This window comes from Thunnus thynnus, chromosome 18, assembly GCF_963924715.1.
Source record: "Thunnus thynnus chromosome 18, fThuThy2.1, whole genome shotgun sequence".
NCBI classification, from domain to species: domain Eukaryota; kingdom Metazoa; phylum Chordata; class Actinopteri; order Scombriformes; family Scombridae; genus Thunnus; species Thunnus thynnus.
This window is the reverse complement of record NC_089534.1, coordinates 4,489,474-4,505,241: the sequence shown is the minus strand read 5'-3', so window position 1 is coordinate 4,505,241 and position 15,768 is coordinate 4,489,474.

The window sequence follows — 15,768 nt, the reverse complement described above, 5'->3', positions numbered from 1 at the left end:
CTGGGGAATTATTATTTTTCCTATTGTCAGCAGCTGAAGCAGCAGGGTTAGTGGAAAGTATTTTGATGCAGTGTCTACTAAGACTGTCTTGGACTCAGATGTCCTCGTTTTGAACTGCTGAGGTACCCCTGAGCAAGACGCTGAATCTCTTGTCAGCTTGTAGGGCCGCTGTATAACTGTTTCCTGGCCTTTGACCTTTGCCAACAGACGTCTTATAAAGGCTCTGGAAATGTGTCAAAGGTAGGAATAATCTACAGAAAAATAAAAGTCTCAGGTAAGTCTGGTTTTGAAGGAGAAATAAAACTTTTACTGCCTGGTGTTGACTCGTACAACAAACTATACTTACACACAAACTACATTTTAACTACATACCTGCCACCACCTTAGAAGTCACTGTGACTGCTGCTGTGACTTTTATTCAGACATGAGATCGACATTTGAAGTTGCCATCAGATGATTGTAAAGGGTTGGATGTCTGGAAGGAGTTTCGCTTGGAAATAAAGAAATTACAGTTGGAACATGGTACCAGAACATTTCTAGACTTCTTCGTCTAGATTTGGACCTTTCAATGAAAGTCAAGTTAACTTTCTATGATTTTGACCCTTAAGGGCAGAGGAAGTGAGTCAATAGTAATAACAAATTATTGGTTTTTGTTTTCTTGCTATTAGTGTTTCCACTTTATCCAATTCTGTCTTTTCCTTTTCCCGGATTGAATGGAATAATTGGACACATGATCCCTATCTTACAAAACATTCACCCAACTCGTGATTTATAAAAAACAAAGCACATGCTTGGCTTGATTAAGTATTTTCCTCTACAAGCTGCAGTGTTAGTGAATCCTTAAATCTACCAGTAATTTCTGCCAGAAACAGACAATATCTATAAATGACGATAGCAATCATGGTGATGGATGTCTGATCTGGTTCCTTTTACAACAACACCACCACCCAGTGGTCAGACTGCGTCACTGCACCGACACTGAAATTCCCTCGAGCAAAAGCATTTAATGTGGTCCGGTGGAGCTGCCCAGTGCTCAATAGAAGGCTGTGGTTGTCTTTGGGTTTTTCTTTTTCATGTTGAGAAGGAACAGAAATAAGTTTGGAGTATAGTTGCTGCTGCTTAAACTGAACCTGACAGGTCCAGACAAAGTATAGGGTTGGTTTTCGCTATTTTGTGTCATAAAACGTTTGGCTATGGTCAGGTTTAGTTATTTTTAAATGTAATTTATCAAGAAATTTTCTCTCTTTTTCCTCTTTGACTGACATATTGTGTTGCAAATAGATGTGAAATACCCAGTATGAAGAGTGAAAGAGATGGAGGACAATCAATGCACTGGCCTGGAAAGCTAACGGTCAATAATGAATGAAATAAAGCAGAATAAAGTTTAACTGTTGGATTCGAGTCTCTAATTTGGCAGCTCCAGTTGGGCTCAGGGTCTAAAAGTTGTGAGTATGGACTAGGTTCAGGTCTGAGTTGCAGTATGTTATTTTTAACGCAGGCATAAGAAGTATTCAGCATTTTTCTGCTTTCTTTTGATTCTTTTTTTTGCTGTTTACCCCTACCCACAGGAGCCATGTCATGTCCAGCCTGGTTTTGGTGGCTTTTCTCTCAAGTTGAGAGAAGCATAGTTTCTCTTTCCTCTTTACTTCACTCACTCCTTCATATTCTCAATTACTAAACTTTACAATTTTTCAGTACTTCAGGGTTTCTAATATGAGCTCTCACAACCTTCAACTGGTTTTCATTCAATCAAAACATTTACAGCAGCCAGTTTTATTGATTATATCGTTTTTTGTTTTTTTTTGGAAAACACTGTTTAGCAGACTCATAATCATCATCCTCATCTTCTGGACTATTTTGTTTAAAGCCACCAGAATGTGCTGATCTTTTCTTGCAAGTAAGAATCAACTGAAAAGCAGCTATAACCACTGAAGAGTCTGACAGTAATATGAATCTTATTCTGTGGCCTTAACAGTCAATAAATCTCAACCCAGCTGAACAACTATATGTGATTTTGAAGACTCGCCACCAAAAATCATCAACACACCTCATGGTAGAACAACACCATACTAAGACACTTTGTTGGTTTGTGGCTACGCTAGGCGGCTCGACTCTGTAGGGATGGTAATGATGTCTATTGATCAGTTAAACTGTTGGCTCACTACTTTAGTCCAGACTGAAATATCTCAACAACTGTTGGATGGACTGTCATGTAATTTTGCAGAGATATTAATGGTTCCACTGACTTTGGTGACTTTCCATCTAGAACCACCATGAGGTTGATATTTGTGGTTTGATTGAATGCAAGCAGCAACCTCTGGGGCTGTAAAATGGAGCCAATGCGGAAGTGGCAAAACTGCAGTTCCTCAAATGGCCACTTGAGGCTCCAAAAGCGAGTTAATCCCCATAGACCCCCATGTTAAAATGCCCAACTTTACTGCAGAAATAAACATGTTTACAGTCTGGTACAAAAAATGGTTTTGGTCTCTGTAGCTAATTTCTCCTTTCATGACAACTGTACGGGCGGTGAATTTTTTTTATAACTCACCCGTTTGAGTTTTATTAAGCCGTAAAGTTCTGCATAATGAAGGACATGGCTGCTTTGAGTGACAGGTCTGTCAGCCGCTAGGTGGCTTGTTTCAGCCATTCGGCCCGCCTCTTTGCCCATTTCTGATTGGCTTGGAGTTAGGCAGCGTCACGCACTGCCAAGATGGCGACGGCCGCAGCGGATCGCTTCATGGATGTATAATATGAGCTGGATAGGGCGCCGCCACTCAGCCTTGCAGCCAGTTTTTCCCAGTGGCCACTCACGGTATTGCAGTGAAAAATCCCCCTGCGGCCCAAAAAGGATTTTCCCCATAGACCACCATTATAAAAGAGACATCTGTAAAACTGTTGACAGGACGCCTCGAACTGCAAACGTCAATTATGATTCTTTCTATTATGAACTTTTGATCCATGGAGGTTTTATGTTTGTAAAACTTTCCTCGAGCCGAGCAAAGCGTTTTAAAAATCTGTGACGTCATCACAATGTAAAGTCTATGGGCCGAGCAGGAGCTCACGGCCGGGGCAACGGGGGAAACACTACTGCACATATTCAGTGGGCCGCACAACGCGGAAGCAAATCTGGAAGCTAGAAACTTTTTTTGGCGTATGCGCCAGGCGAGCAATTCCTATAGGACTGAATGGGCGCCATGTTTAGTCCGGTATCCAGCTCTTATAATACATCCATGCTCTTCAGAAACCAACGGGTGACGTCACGGCAACTACGTCCATATTTTTATACGTCTATGATTGAATGTCTCAACAAATATCGGAAGGATTGCAGTGAAATTTGGTAAAGATATTTATGTCAGGATAAACTGTAATAACTTTGCAATCATTGGGTCACATTTTTAATTTGTCCAATAGCAAAGTAAGATGGTGAAAATGGTTCACATTATACCTGATAAACATTTTAGCGTTGTCACTGTGAGCATGTTAGCATGTGCCTGTGCCTAAATATAGCCTCATAGAGCTGGTGCTGTGGCTTTAGACTCTGGTTCTTTTATTCTGTCACCCATCTGTACATACGACCATGCGTACGCTGCAAGTTTGTCCCGCTGTCCATCTCTCAAAAACAGTCATGAAGACAAGACTATTTTCCTACTCTGCCACAAACATAATGAATATGGAACAGTGGGTAATAGAGGAAATGATACTTGATTGTCTCTCATTTTGCCTGTGGACAGGAATATAATGACTGTGTGCGCACATGCATGTCAGTGCTCAGATACTGTTTCCCATGAGTGCCACCACAACATCCAAACCTCAAGGCGAACCCTGCTTCCAGACTGTGGCCGAATGCTCCCAGAGTCTCTCCGCTATCTATCAAACTGTCAGAATGACCCACAGAGCACTTTGATCTGTCTGACATTTTAGGTTTTGGAGATGATACTCTCATCCAGAGCGGCTCATACTGACAGTGACAGGAGCAGAAGAACAAGGCTCAGTTGTCAGACCGCCAACATTACAAGAAACCAACAGTAAAAAGGCCCGGATGGACCAATAACCAGGCAGGTGGCATAACACAACTCAAAATACATAATCAATAATATAGATATTGGTCTCTTTTGCCACGTGTTGTCCAATGTTTTAGCATTTCATGATAATTGATGAGAGAAAGCCTCTGAGAAAACAGATGTTACTGCAAAAGAAGTGTATTTAGAGCCATTCACTGGCATTTGTTAGCTTTTACCAAAGGCGTGGCTACATTGTGATTGACAAGTCGCTACCACGGCGGTGAGTGAGGTGTTGTAGTTGGACCCTGGAGAGCTCCTCCCCAGCTCCATGCTCTTGTCCAAATATGTTCACTTCTCATCACTTCTGGCTCCAAAAAAACAAGATGGCGACAGTCAAAATGCCAAACTAAAGGCTTCAAAACGGGAGTCCACCAACCATTGGGTGACATCACGGTGGCTGTGTCCATTATTTTTATACAGTCTATGGTCAGATTATTGCAATATTTCACTACATTTAATGTTACGTGATCATGATACCTAACCCTGTTAGCCCAATTTAGCTGATGTAGCTAATGTTAACCAAAGTATGCATGGCTCAGTGTTCCCAGTAAGCTAGCGTTAGCTTGGGTCTGAGGTAGCAAGACGTGTTTCCACCGTGTCAAAGGCAAACGATGGCGCCGACCATAAGCAGCAACTCTGGGCTTCAAACTGGCTCCAATGCAAACCTTAGGGTGAAATCACACCTCTCTACAGACATCTTTATATACAGGCTACGGTGAATGGACTGCACTTATACAGCACTTTTCTGGTCTTATCAACTGCTCAAAGCGCTCTACAATACACGTCAACATTCAACCATTCACACACACATTCATACACTGATGGCAGAGGCTGCAATTTGGGGTTCAGTATTTTGCCCAAGGACACTTTGACATGCGGTGTGGAGTCGCCGGGGATCGAACCACCGCTCTTCTGATTAAAGGACGAGTTGTTCCTGAGCCACAGCTGCCCACAGGCTATGACCAATACTAAGTTCTCCAACTTTATAGAAGTGCAAAGTTAAACTGCTAGACTACACTTCTAGATGAAAATTGGACCCAACTCCCAAAAAAGTCAGCCTTTTCCTCTCTGGACTTGTGAACACTGAGTTTCTTTGTCCTGCCAAAGTGTTTCCAGTAAGCCTCATCAACTAACCACACATAAAGTGCTTTATGAATGGGTTAAAATAACACTACCAAGCATAGGTTTAAGATCTGCTAAATCCATGTTTTTTTTTTAAGTTGTATAATTACACCAAAACCAGAAAAACACCAGTTTCTGAATTGCTATTCAAAGCAGTTTTTTTATTCTGTTCTTTTGGGGTTCAGTGACTCTGAGAGTCCCTGCAGTGACACTTTGAAGCTCAGAAAACATGCTGAAAACATGTTGGGACATTTCTTTCAACGGTTGAGGAAAGAGAAGCGAAATGCATGTAAGATGGAGATGGATGGCTTCCTATTGGTTTGGCTCAATCACAACAAACTTTTTTTTTTTTTTTTCCTGTACCCAGAGTCCTTTAGGAACAAGCGGAGATTATATAACCAATGTTTTTTAAAATAGTACTCTATTGAACATGCAATGTCATTTAATTAAGAGATATTTTTTTTATTACTTGTTTTTGTGTTTCATTGATTGGTGAATTGATGCCATTTTGCTCTGAATTTGAATCTAAACCTGGAAAATAAAACTGAGACGCCTACTGAAGACTGAAAATACTGGTTGGGTAAAGATAAAATCTTCCAATAAAACAATTTTGATTATAGTAGAATTAATTACCTTCATAAAATTGATTTTATTGCTTAAATGCTGTCAGCACTGTACCCTGGATTCACTCTCAGTGAAACAGCTGCTGCTGCCTGCAGTTTATGTACTGTAATATATCTTGTAATACATCAAGCTTCGATTGCCAAATCACCAACATACAAAAACATACATGAGGTCATAGCATCCTGAGAGGAGATGGAAAAAAATGAATGACAAGGAATGTTGTGGAATGAGCCACACTGTCTGCTGCACCTCACAAGTCTGACTGTTGGCAGTAATGCAGCTATAAGGTGGTTTTGTGATTGACAATAATCAATAAGCATGAAGATGTTGAAGTGTGTGACTCAGCTCCTGAACGTGTTCGGCACTGTCTGATTGTAACTGTAGTTCTGCATGGTTGATCCTACTTGTTTGTTCATTATGTGGAAATGAAATAAAAACCCAACGGCTCTGTTGAGCAATGATTAATCTCCACATGCTTGCTGTCTTAACGAGCGCTTGGGCTCTGTTGGCAGTTACTGGAAATACATCACACAAGAAGGCACTTAACTACTCGCAAATACCACAAGTGTGGGTGTTGAGACAGACTCAGAGGAAAGTGAATGCCAGGAAAATTAGTCAAATCTTTATTTTAAAATTCAAAGACTGTATTGTATGTTGAAAATAAAGAAAAGATACCGTTTCCTGTTTTCCTAATTATTCTTTACAGTTGTCTATTTAAATTGATTTGTGTCACTGGAAATCTTGTGTTTGCAGCACAGCTGATGGAAGACATTTATTTACAATATGAATTAGCTGCCTGTTCACCTCACACACACACACACGGTGTGACAGCTCGCTGTGTAGTTGGGTGCAGGCCATGACGCGTGCTGATGGTTAACATGTTGCATCGCAGCGTGACTTTCTGAAACAGCAGTGGTTGCTCAGAGCTGATGACGCCAATCAGGACTATGAATAAAACACACACACAGAAAGGAGTCCACTCTGTGCGTCACACGGATTATAAATGCCACCGGCCTCTCTGCCTCCACATTCAAGTCTTTCTTTTCTTTGCCTTTTTTCCCGCTCCCGTCAGGGCTGCAGAGTCATCATCTGCTCTTCAATCTCAAATCATTACTGAAACACCTGTTTCTTTTCTCCTCTTTTCCTCATAACGACCATCCAAAGCCTTTAAACCTTTAAAAAAACACACAAAATAATCAACGGGTCTTCTTGGTTTTATTTCATTGTCAGTCTTAAAGTCTCATCTAATTAAAAAGTTGAAGGTAAAAACTCAAATTAAGTAACCTGTAGTCTTTCCCAGCGCTTGTTTACCAAATGTTTTTCATCTATGTGTGACTGGATGAGAGTACTAGTGTGTGAGTGATGGCTCTGTCACTGAGATCGGAGAGATTAGGGGTTGGATGATCAATAATTTTGGAAGCAGTGTGTTTAATATGTGAGAACTTCTTGTTGGAGACAGACAGCATGGTGAGAAAACAGGGGGAGCAGTAAGGAAGTACGGATTCTTCATGAACGGAGTCTTTGCTGGCAGCGTTTGTGGATGACAGTGGTGTGAAGGTCAAAACTGAGTTTACTGGTTCAGTGTGATTTCAGGGTCCGACTGTCTCACCATTGATGGAAGTTGGGTTCGGAGACCGGTGCCTTAGTTGGTTTTGTTGTCAGCATTTTTAACCATCAGCTATTTTCACATGAAAAGGCATAAAGTTACATGTTTAAGGCAGGAAAGGTCAGCAATATGCATCACAAAACAACAACAACCATTACAAAAATTACTGTTTTCTGCTCTTTGCACTTAATGCTGCTCATGTCCTGGGATTGTTTTTAATTTCTAGAGAAGAACTCTATAAATAAATAGTAATAATCATTATTATTACATACACAAGCATGCACATCACACATTCTGCTGACATGCAGAGAACATGTCGTTTACAAGAACACAGCTTTATTCGATGTGGGGACGTCCCAAAATGTCCTCAAGGCCGGTACACCGACGAGGGCCGATCCTCATAAGAATAGCTAAACTTGACCACACACACACACACACACACACACACACACACACACACACACACAGGGTGAGTCATGTCTTGGCAGAGTTATCGCTCCTGTCACAGTCTCTCCATGAGCCTTGGCTTTCAGTGTAACACCGGACAGTTTCAAGGTACAAACGTGTGTGTGTGTGTATATATATGTGTGTATACAGGTACAGTATGTTCCTGTACTGTATATGTGTGTGTGTGTGTGTGTGTGTGTCCTGCAGAAGACTTATTGTAAGACTTATCAGTGAACACGCACACACACACTAACAGCACACTAACACACAAATGCAAGTACATGTGTGAGCAGTGTGCATGCATGTATATAGCTTACACACACACACACACACACACACACACACAGAAAGACCATCAATTCAGCTGATGTCTGTAAGAATGGCAGGGGTGTGTTGGATCATAAACAGGTTACTTTTATAGTGTGTGTGTGTGTGTGTGTGTGTGTGTGAACGCCCAGGAGTAAATCTTTCAACTCTACCTACACACACACACACACACACACACACACACACACACACACACACACAAACACCAAGTTGTCCTGAATGACAGCAGTTGTTGCTCCAACCACAACTCAACCGGTGTTGACACAGCCCTGCAAGGCATTGTGGGTAATGTCTCTCCTATAAAGACACAGTCTGCACACGCTCTGTCTGGCTCTGGAGAGGATGAGGGGAGTGCGTTTACTGTCGGGATCATAAATCACAAACTAAAGGGTGACATCCACTGTTGAAGGTGAACATTAACTGGACCTTAGTTGGAGTTTATACTCAGAATTCACAGTGATTTTCTGTTATTTTTATACTGTTATGATGGCAGATGTTTATGTTAAACATAGTAAAAGTTCCCAAACTTGAGATGAACGTGTAAAAATGCTCCCTTCAAGTCAAAAGTCAGGGCTTCAACCTGCTCTGGAAATGAGTAAATGTGCTATAAAACCAGAACTATGAACTAAAAGAGGCTAAAAAAGCTCAGTAGGGCTGCAGAATCGGTGACAATCATTATAAAATATAGATTTTTACTCACTGATGTGTCTTTTTAACTGAGCTTAACAGTCTGAAAGAAGAGCACAGACCATCCATCCGTCCATCACATGATGCTTGCATTAATAACCGCGTGTGTTATTTATCAGCTTTAAATAGCGCAGAACATTTTGATATTTTTGAGCGGAGTAGAGAGTGTGTTTTTGGCCGTCACGTCGGACTGGCACTGTGCAGCTCGGCTGTGATGAACAGTCTGGACGATGGGAAGCTGCCAACATGGCCACCTGGAGGACGTCCAGATGGAGAGGATCCCCAGAGACTCAGCGGATCACAAGTCTGTGGCCGACTTCGTCATTAACCGGGCTTTAGATGATTCCTGTAAACAAAATCTTTACATCCAGGTAATGTGTGACAATGTTTTGTGTCGCTCATTAATTTAAAAAAAACATTTAAAGCATTGAAGCATTTTAAAATACCAGAAAGTCTTCATGCAGTGAGTTAAACTGGCTTGCTGTGCTGGAGGTTTAACCAGATGGTCGTGAGATATGTTTCATAGTTACTCTGATGTAGAGAAACTTTTGAAAAATCTGCAAAACATTATTATGTTTGTAATGGTGTCTGTATTTCAGGCACAGGAAACCTTACGAAAAACAGCAAACTAGTCCAGAGTTGCATCAGTTTTTTTCACCACAGGTTGCAAAATATTGGAGGCAGTTGACTCAACGTCCAATTACAACTCCAGCGAATGGTATTCCAGCAAAATATTTCAATGGAGTTGCATTTTTAAAGGGGACATGTTATGCTTTTTGTGTTTTTATGTTATTTATTTTGGGTTATGATGTCAGATGTTCCAAAACTTGAGGTTAACATATGTAGAAGCTGATGTTGGCTCATTGGCCCATAAGTTGCCGTCGGTTACGTATCCTTTGTTGCTAAGGTTTTCCAAGTGTTGTTCACGTCGTCCAGTCATATTTCATATTGGATTTCGGCTCAAACGTGTATGGATGTACTGGAGAAGTTCATATTTCTCGTCAAGAAGTGAAATATTACTACTGTATAAAGAGCCAGTATAAGATATAAGGATATTTTTGAACTGTAAATCATGAAGATATTCCAGATATTCCAGTAAAAGCTCCAGAAAATAAATATAGACCCTGGAAATGTGCAGAATGTATCCACCTTTAAGCTGCCAGTTCACACAGACTTTTGAAAAGTAATAAATACAAAATTCTATAAAAGCAAAGGTGACGAGACCAATAAGTATAGAGAACAGTAGTCTATATGTAACATAAGCCTCTTGCATGTTACATTAAATACATTAGTTGTGTTTTAAATGGTCACTATGTCTACTAGCAAAATCTTTTAATATAGAATATACTTTTGTCAGTAACTTTACCTTTATTTAATAGTTGTACATATTTGTGTTATTTTCATTATTTTATGCTGTTATATTTAATATTTAATACTTGGTTACATAGTATCCAAGGTAACGATGCAGCTATAAAGCCCATCACCAGGGCAACAAGTCAGACCAGGTGAGTGTGTGACTATTAAATGGAAACCTGTAAATAATAATGTATAGCTGACCTGAGATAGACTTTATTACTAATTATAATTATATTGTCCATCATCTTTGTGTAATCTGTAATATAGTGAGTTTTTGATCCTGGTCAAGGTTCGACTGTCGGCCCTGTAATTTGTTATTTAACGGTTATTAAGCTTCGTCACAGAAATCATTTATTAGTTTTGTAAGTTTCCTTTGATTATGATTTTATTTATATGAAATAGTTTTACTGAGACCGGGCTTGTAAGCAATAAACAGACATCATTGTATCGACATCGGAGCTGTCTGGGTGTCTTCGTCGGAGTCGACTGATGTTACTAACTGTCAGCCGTTAGTCCACCATCATCATCATCATCATCATCACAACACAACACAGAGACTGTAGGCTGTCACTATTATCAGCCATATAAAGGAAACTTAACGGTCTCCTGTTACATATGCATTCAAGACCAAGATGATGATTCTGGTGACCCTCTGTGACCTGAAAGTGTATTAATACATGAGAGGCACAAACTGAGGCTACGGGGTCACACTGCGCTGCTCTGCGTCGGCTTCCCGCCACAAACAGGATGGGAGGTTTTGGTAAAAACACAGCGAATTTACAGCAGTAAACAACTTACCTGCTTCCACATCTGGTACTGATTCACTCACACACACACACACACACACACACACACACATGGGACAGATATTACAGATACAATGATGATTCACAAATTACACCTGTTTTTCATGTAATTCAACCCAGAACTGCAGTTAAAATAAAAAAAAAGAGACAATCAGCAGTTTTTCAAGCCGACTGATGCCAGCTGCTACCTGGAAGTCCTTGGCTTGTTTGAAAGTGTATTATGTTTTTAATTTAAAGGTGGTGGTTTTGTCCTTTTGATGAAATAATGTTTGTGTTTTTTAATCCCAGTATCACCATGACTCAGGGTGTTTTATGGGCTCTTAGTGTCTTGATGCCCTTCCAGGAAACAGAAGGAAAACAACATTCCTCATTTCTTCCAAATGACCACATCTCCAGCTCCACCAGCCTGGATGCAGTACCTCAGCCGGCCAACAGAGGTCAATGTGTAACTGTGGCAGCATAAGTTCCAGCTCCTCCTCTCCTATCGGTCTCTTTTCTCCCTTTTTTTCTGTCCTTTTTTCATATTTAACACAAGCAAGAACGATTTCTTTGTCTCTTCTCTCACCTTTTTTCTTACCTGCTCTTCATAATGTTCTCATCTTTTCTCCTTTTTCTTCCCTCACATCATCTCGTCTCTTCTCATCCGCTCTTCTCTACGCATTTTCTTCATCTCCTTAATATTTCTGTTTTTTGACGACCCACTCTGCAGTCATTGTGAGATTCCTACGTTTTTTGGGGGGTATTTTTTGCCTATTGTTTTCTATTGGCCTACATCCATGTCACATGACTGTCAAGTTTCTGTGGGTGAAAACAAACAAAAATGGCTGACATGCCTTTTAGGCTCAGTGGAAAATTCAATATTTTAATAAGATATTTGCGACATTAAAATGTGTTTTGATAACATTTCTAGAGAGAAATGTCAATTTATTTTCATAATCTTCATTCAGTGAATGTGTATGACGTTTAGTTTGTCAGTTATGAAGATTTTTTCAGCTTTTGTATCGTTGCTACGGTGGTTGCTATGGATGCTGCTATTGCTGAAGCTACGTAGTTGCATGTTTGAATCATTGTCTTTGCTTTGTGTACTTATCTGAGCTGTTGTCTTCTTGCTGATCTTGTGTCAATAAAAACATAGATTTTAGAGTGTCGCCCCAGGGATGAATGAATTTGAAAGCCAGAATTTGAAGCGTTGTGATTGGCTGATTGGACGTATTTCCTCATCATCACCGTGTGGAGGTTTTCTCTTAATAATATCTTTAACATTTCTCAACACACAAACATGAAAGTATCCTTGATAACTCAACAGTTCGATAGGTTGATGTTAAGTCCACCAGTTTTAATTATTTCTTTTTCGATTTCTGATAAATTACGTTTTTTTTTGTCAGGTTTTGATAGCAGAGGGCCGTAGAGGAGCGTTGTATTGTGGGCAGATGTGGCGTGTCGGACTACTGTTTTGGGTTGTCTGTCATCAATGGGCTTCGTTCCATTTCAAATTGCAGCCGTCTGCTGCAACACGAATCCAAACGCCATTATCTCTGTTAAGAAAAGGCGTTTTATAGCCTGTGATTGTAAAATGTGAAGTTGCTCATTTAACTTTATATTTCCAAGAATATGTGGCTGAGGATGTTTAATAAGAAATCTTCCTCAATTAATATTGAGCCGCGTCATCTTAAAATATTGCATTTTCCACTGAGAACAAAAGAGATGGCAGCCATTTTTGTTTGTTTTCACAGACAGAGACTTGACAATCATGTGACGTGGATGCAGGCCAATAGAAAATAAAAGGCTAAAAAACAAACAAACACACAAAAAAACATGAGCATCTCACAGTTTTAGAGCCGTTGTTGTGACACTGACACGTTTTGCGCTGTGGACCAATGTAACTACATTTTGATGTGAGACCGGATTGTTTTTGCAGCTGTTCTTAAAGAGTTTCCCTTCATCCATCTTCCTCCCTTTCCTGTCGTCTCATAATTTTTCTTTCACCTCATCTTGTTTCCCATCTCCCGTCTTTTATCTCTCCTCTTGTTTTGTGAGGAAGATTTTCTGGGTTTTTCTCCATCTCCTTCTTTTCCTGATGTTCTTCAAATATCAAGTTTTCATTTTCTTTTCTCTAAATTACTGCTTTCTGTTTTGTTTTCTTTCACCTCTCGTCTTTGTTTCTTCTCTCATTTTGACTTGTATCCCCTCCTCTTGTTCTGGAAATTATAGAGGAGGAGGAGGAGGAAGGTTTTCCAGGTTTGTCTTCTCATCCATCCGTCTTCAAATCTCACCTTATCGTCTGGCTTCTCCTTTTCTGTTCTCCTTTATCCTGTTATTTGTCTCTTACCTTCTCTCTTCACCTCCTCCTTTAGTAATGTCCTCCTTTTCCTCTTTTTTTCTGTTGTTTCTCCAAATATATTCTCATTTTTTCTTGTCTCACCTCAGCTCATCTCTGCTGGTCTTTTATCCTTTCCCCTCGTTCTGGAAATTATAGAGGCAGGTTTTCTGGGTTTGTCCTCTCTTCCCTTCTTTTTTCTGTCCTTTCTTGTCTTTTCTCACTTCCACATCTCACCAAGTCTTTTCCAATTGTTCCTTAAAGTCCAAATGAAATTAATTTGCTTTTTTTGTCTGCTACAACATACATATTTGCTCTGCAAGTTACTTGTCCTGTGTTCTCTTTTGGGGGAAAAAATCAGAAACCAAAATGGAGAAATTAATATTTTAAATTCTACTTTTACATTCATTCAATTAAATACTGTTCCACCATCCACTTAAGTAGGATTTAGACCCTGTTTCCATACAGCCAATCAAATCTTGCAACAATACAATAACATAACAATAACGTGGTTTTCTCTCATAGGCAGAGCACACGGTCGCACTGAGCCTGATTGCATCCGGCTACACAACACAAGAGCCAACGACTCTGAACAACAACCTACATCAGCTTTCCCGCTGAAGTCTCCTTATTTTACTCACAAACATGAACATACATGTTGACCTCAGCTTGTTGAATGAGCCACCAAACAAAAGACAAATAAAAGGGACGTATTCTGCACATTTCCAGGTCTACATTTATATTCGGCGGTTCAACTGGAATATCTTTGCATGATTTACAGTGAAATAAACCTCCTTACTTATCTTATACTGACCCTTTATGCAGCCCCTCAGTTCAGCTTCTGTCTGAAACAGGCCGTTTTAGCTCCTCTCTCTTTAAGGCCCGTTCCTGATGAGCCCACTCTGTTCTGATTAGAACACTTCAGGAAGCTTCCCCTTAGCAGACATCTGCTTGTTCCGGATGCTACGTAAACAAACAGTATTCAAAATATGCAAGTGGGCAACGTGAACAACACATGAAACAACCTTAACATTAGCAAGAAAGGTTATTGAACGGATGGCCGTTTATGGGAATGCATGAACAATCTGATGTCATCATGAGGAGGAAGTAGAGGAAACATTGCAAAACCAAGCGATGATAGCGGGCTGAAGCCCTGGCTTTTGACTTGCAGGGAGCATTTTTATGTATGTTCACCTCAAGTCTTGAAACTTTGACCATGTTTAACATAGAAACCCGACATCATAACAGTATATTAATGACAGAAAAGCTCAAAAAGCATGATATGTCCCCCCTCATATACCTGGTTTGGTCGTTGCTTTAGCTACAGTTCTGTAGGATTTAACTCTGGTAGCCTGCAAGCTGCTGTCAATCAAACAAGCCTCGACATGACAAAAAGGAGCATTTCTGATATTTTTCCAAAGACGTTATAATACAAAACTATTAACAATACAATTCTTTTGTCTGCAAAGAGGTATGATTAAATGTGATTTCCATTGGACTTTAAAAAATAGGGGAATTCATATGCCTCCTCTCTTTCCTCATCTCACCTTCTCTTGTGACCTCCCCCTTTCCTCTCCTCTCTTTGTTCTCTGTTCTTGGTTCGTTTCACCTCTACTCCTCTCCATTTTTAAAGACAAAAGAATTCATTTTAGAATCATTCCTGCTGGCAAAAAAGACAAAAAAAAAGACAAATTCAGCTATCTCAGTTTCCATTTGGACACACACACACACACTCGTTGAGGGAAAGGTTGTTGTTTTTTTTTTTGTGTTTTGTATTTTTGCTAATTCCACCTCTTTTTTTCCTGGCAGCTAAAAATGGAAAGTTGTTTATTCCAATGAACAGATGTCTCCATGACACACAAACACGCATGCACACATACTCACACATAGACCATCAAACACACACATGTAGACCACCCATGGCTGCCTCTACTGGTAAACCACATACACCTCTTTTTATGTCACATCAAACACACACTCACACACACACACACACACACTGAGGTATGTATGTTTTCCAATAAGTGATTGATCAGCTGCCTCATCACACTCTGGTGTTTGATGTGACGTTTCCCCCCCTGAAAATACTCTCAAACCTTCTTCTTCTCTGCCGGAGAAAACGGATCTGTGCAGATTTTTTAAGCGTTGGCGGAGACGTTGGATCGCTCAGTCGGGGAACAGACTAAACCACTTGCAGGCCAAATTGACCCTTTGTCAAGTCTCGCCTCTCCTCCGCACTCCTTGGTTACGGTTGCTACGTAGGACAAACAATAGCCTCAGAGAGTCTGTTTCCATTGAAAACACCTGTTGATTTAATTGACTCGTATTTCTATTTAGCCTCATTCAAGCCAGTGCTTTTTAAAAATGTGGTTTTAGAATCTGGGTTAGCCTGGAGAGCACAGTGACCGAGCATTA